The sequence below is a fragment of the Schistocerca piceifrons genome, unplaced genomic scaffold (assembly GCF_021461385.2).
Source record: "Schistocerca piceifrons isolate TAMUIC-IGC-003096 unplaced genomic scaffold, iqSchPice1.1 HiC_scaffold_417, whole genome shotgun sequence".
NCBI lineage: Eukaryota > Metazoa > Arthropoda > Insecta > Orthoptera > Acrididae > Schistocerca > Schistocerca piceifrons.
The window spans coordinates 75,001-80,000 of NW_025728643.1; the positions used below are offsets into that span (position 1 = coordinate 75,001).

General features: G+C 53.7%; 1 non-coding gene across 1 annotated transcript in view; it reads right to left on the reverse strand.

Moving 5' to 3' along the window:
- Positions 1–929, reverse strand: part of LOC124748421 — a 1,909-nt gene extending 980 nt beyond the window's left edge. Inside the window, exon 1 of the ribosomal RNA XR_007011697.1 lies at positions 1–929. This exon is cut by the window's left edge and continues 980 nt beyond it. This is a non-coding gene — a ribosomal RNA (small subunit ribosomal RNA).
- Positions 930–5,000: the final 4,071 nt, after the last annotated feature.

Consider the following 5,000-nt stretch of genomic DNA (forward strand, 5'->3'; position numbering starts at 1 on the left):
AAATAGAACCGAGGTCCTATTCCATTATTCCATGCACACAGTATTCAGGCGGGCTTGCCTGCTTTAAGCACTCTAATTTGTTCAAAGTAAACGTGCCGGCCCACCGAGACACTCAATAAAGAGCACCCTGGTAGGATTTCAACGGGGTCCGCCTCGGGACGCACGAGCACGCACGGGGCGGTCGCACGCCTTCGGCTCGCCCCACCGGCAGGACGTCCCACGATACATGCCAGTTAAACACCGACGGGCGGTGAACCAACAGCGTGGGACACAAATCCAACTACGAGCTTTTTAACCGCAACAACTTTAATATACGCTATTGGAGCTGGAATTACCGCGGCTGCTGGCACCAGACTTGCCCTCCAATAGATACTCGTTAAAGGATTTAAAGTGTACTCATTCCGATTACGGGGCCTCGGATGAGTCCCGTATCGTTATTTTTCGTCACTACCTCCCCGTGCCGGGAGTGGGTAATTTGCGCGCCTGCTGCCTTCCTTGGATGTGGTAGCCGTTTCTCAGGCTCCCTCTCCGGAATCGAACCCTGATTCCCCGTTACCCGTTACAACCATGGTAGGCGCAGAACCTACCATCGACAGTTGATAAGGCAGACATTTGAAAGATGCGTCGCCGGTACGAGGACCGTGCGATCAGCCCAAAGTTATTCAGAGTCACCAAGGCAAACGGACCGGACGAGCCGACCGATTGGTTTTGATCTAATAAAAGCGTCCCTTCCATCTCTGGTCGGGACTCTGTTTGCATGTATTAGCTCTAGAATTACCACAGTTATCCAAGTAACGTGGGTACGATCTAAGGAACCATAACTGATTTAATGAGCCATTCGCGGTTTCACCTTAATGCGGCTTGTACTGAGACATGCATGGCTTAATCTTTGAGACAAGCATATGACTACTGGCAGGATCAACCAGGGAGCTGCGTCAACTAGAGCTGAGCAGCCGGCCGCCCGGGAGTGTGTCCCGGGGGCCCGCGCGAACACGCAAGCGTCCGCTCAATCATTCTGCAAACAGGAGGAGGCTGAGCTCCCCTGCACAATACACCTCGAAACCCTCTCAGGTCCCGGCGGCGCGCAGCGCCGTCCCAAGTACTTGGTCGGGTTCGAGAGAGGCGCAATCGCCCGGAGTTAGGCGAGTAGACGCTTTCGGTGCGACCACCCGTGCTCCCAACTGAGCTTGCCGCTGCCGACAGAGGCCCGGGAGCGTGCTGTCGTGGCATTGCCGGCGGGAGACAACACGCGCCACCTACGGTGACCGGCAGCTCCAACGCCAGCGCCACAGAAGGACAAAAGCCCCACTTGGGTGCCGAAGCGAACTCTCCCAGCACAGCGCACGCGCCAACACATCCGCACAGCTGCGATACAAACCACCAGCGAGAACCGCTGGGGCGACCGAGCAGCAGACGGCGTCGCGGCGCCGAGCGCCGGGCGGCAGCGCATCCTCAACGCACACAGTCCTCAATCGGACCAGCACACTGAAGATGTCCACCGCGCTTCGCACCGGGCCCGCGAGGACCTACTTTGGCCGCACGGCGCCGCGCGCAGGGTGCGCCGGCGCGCAGCTGCGACGCCTGCCGCGTCCGTCGGCCGGCGCGCCTGCCACTGGCCGCCCCCACCAGCCGGCTGTAGCGCGTGCGCCCACGCACCGCGCGGCCAGCACGCCGGGAGGCGCCCCCTCACCGGCCGGGGACGGTCCCACCCAGCCACCGCCGCGTATCGCTTCACACCCAGATGCCGTTCAGTTTCGTCGGCATGGTGGGTATCGCTGGAACAACCGGTTAGTACCTCAACCTATCGTCGCCATCACCGATTCACCCCTAGCGAGAACAACCGCACCACAACAGGTTACCATTTGTTCATTTGCGTAACTTCACCAGAAAACGCAGGCGTCCATCGCCATTTGCAACTTCCACGATTATTGCATGCCTGTGTCAGGTGTCACGCCACACTACGTCTGCCCACATACACGCAACAAAATGTGCACGCCTAGACAATACGTGGAAGGTGGCCCCCGTACGTATGCGATGTCCATTGCTCGAACGACTGTCAACCGGCCTCTGTAGCATGTCGCAGATATGGAACGCGGTGCACCATGCCATCACGGTGTGTGAGGAGAGACGACTAGGTCCGAATACATCAACAGACAGCTCATGCTGATCGCCATCCACGGCGTCCGTTCCTCCCACACGTCTCTATGGCGTACCACACTGCAATCCAGCTCTCATAGGGAGACGACACGTAGCTGCGTGCACAATATTTGCACTGTATGGTCCGCCGTTTTTGGGCGCAGTCGTTGTACGGTCACACATGTGCCACGATGTATCATTCAGTACATAAGGACGAATGTGCAGTACAGATTGTGGTTTACGCGTACGACATTAGCGGACAGTTGACACAGGCCGCACCACAACGTAGCCTGAGTACGTCGCATGCGGAGGGCATTGAACATGCAAAGTTCTCACCAACCAGCTTGCGAAGGCAGGGGGCAAGGTGGGGACGTGGGGAGGGGCGGCATGTACGTCCTGCTGCCATCCACATTACAGTGTACAGCAGGAGCATGTGGAAAGTGAGCAAGACTTGCAAGGTGTTTAACATGAAGCGATACACAGGGGAGCGGGGAGTGCGAGTAGCGAACTATATTGCGAGGGTTGCGGGTGGGCAACACTACACTAATTGAACGAGTCGTATAACAATTACAGAGCAGGTTTAGGCGACAACGTGGGTTACGTTAGGCGACAACGTGGGTTAGGTTAAGGCACGACGTGGGTTAGGTTAAGGCACGACATGGGTTAGGTTAAGGCACGACATGGGTTAGGTTAAGGCACGACATGGGTTAGGTTAAGGCACGACATGGGTTAGGTTAAGGCACGACATGGGTTAGGTTAAGGCACGACATGGGTTAGGTTAAGGCACAACATGGGTTAGGTTAAGGCACAACATGGGTTAGGTTAAGGCACAACATGGGTTAGGTTAAGGCACAACATGGGTTAGGTTAAGGCACAACATGGGTTAGGTTAAGGCACAACATGGGTTAGGTTAAGGCACAACATGGGTTAGGTTAAGGCACAGCATGGGTTAGGTTAAGGCACAACATAGGTTAGGTTAAGGCACAACATAGGTTAGGTTAAGGCACAACATAGGTTAGGTTAAGGCACAACATGGGTTAGGTTAAGGCACAACATGGGTTAGGTTAAGGCACAACATGGGTTAGGTTAAGGCACAACATGGGTTAGGTTAAGGCACAACATGGGTTAGGTTAAGGCACAACATGGGTTAGGTTAAGGCACAACATGGGTTAGGTTAAGGCACAACATGGGTTAGGTTAAGGCACAACATGGGTTAGGTTAAGGCACAACATGGGTTAGGTTAAGGCACAACATGGGTTAGGTTAAGGCACAACATGGGTTAGGTTAAGGCACAACATGGGTTAGGTTAAGGCACAACATGGGTTAGGTTAAGGCACAACATGGGTTAGGTTAAGGCACAACATAGGTTAGGTTAAGGCACAACATAGGTTAGGTTAAGGCACAACATAGGTTAGGTTAAGGCACAACATAGGTTAGGTTAAGGCACAACATAGGTTAGGTTAAGGCACAACATAGGTTAGGTTAAGGCACAACATAGGTTAGGTTAAGGCACAACATAGGTTAGGTTAAGGCACAACATAGGTTAGGTTAAGGTACAACATAGGTTAGGTTAAGGTACAACATAGGTTAGGTTAAGGTACAACATAGGTTAGGTTAAGGTACAACATAGGTTAGGTTAAGGTACAACATAGGTTAGGTTAGGTTAGGTTACACGTTGTTGTAAGGAAAGGTGTAGGGGGGGGGCGGGGGCGGCAGGTTCGTTGATAGTGATTATAGTAAGTGAATGCTTGTGACATGATCAGATTTGTCACGTCAGGATGCACCTTTGGCTTATTAGAGGCGGCGCTCCAATTCTATGCTTGTGTCAGACCTGTGTCTTTGACTCATGTCATTGTTTGTGCGCTGTGACAGGAGGTACTATTGTGATGTTGGGTGCACCGTTGTATAGGACATGTGTGGGTGTTGGTGCCTGATCTGCGCAATGGTGGATGTCGAAAGGGTGGGATATTGTATTTTCCGCATGGACCTCCTGGTCTGGTTGTGATAGTGTGGATTGTGTAATGTGGCGGAGAGGATGCACTGGATGTTGTTCCATGCTGGTGCTTACATATTGTATGTGCGCCCGTTAGAAGCAGAGAGTGGTGCGTGATCAGAGTGGCTGGCTGACGTGTGGTTCCCATTGTGGGCAGACTCTTTCAGCATGTATACGGACAGTTGTATATATATTCTGTAGTTTGATGGCTCTGCATTGATTACTAATCAGCGCCGTGTGTACGGGTAATCTGGTTCCAGTCCAAAATGTTCCATCTGTGTACATTAGTGACAAAGACTCCCCTCATGCAGTGGGGCTCGGTCTGTTATAACTCTTCCGCGTAATATATTTGCCCCACGTTTTTGCGACTGCGAGTGCGAGTGCAACGCGCATGGGGACCGACATGCTGATGGCTCGGTATCGGACGCCGTACAGTGAGCAACGCGATCGCGTCTCTCGCTCGTAAGTGGTACAGGTCGCGGCTCATGTATAGGGACAGCGGGAATGTCGCATATTGGCAATAACTCTTCATGAAACGCACGTTATAGGGGTGGATTGCACTTTACGAGTGCGGGAAACGTCCGCCGTTCATCCGCTGGAGGTGCGCGTTTGGCGGTTGGGGTGGTGCACGAACGGGTGCGGGTGGAGTCATTGCCGGTCCACGGCTTCGTGCGGCAGAGCCACTGGAGATTGGGTGCTATGGTCGACAGAGGCTGCAGGCTTTGTGGGTGGCGTCGAAAGGCGGGCACTGTGGCGCCATCGCTGTCTTAATCGGCTTGGCGTCGCATAGATGGCGGTATCGTCGTTGGAGGAGGTCATGTTGCGGGAGACCTACAGATGGCGGTATGTTTTGTGGTGCGGACGTAGTGTT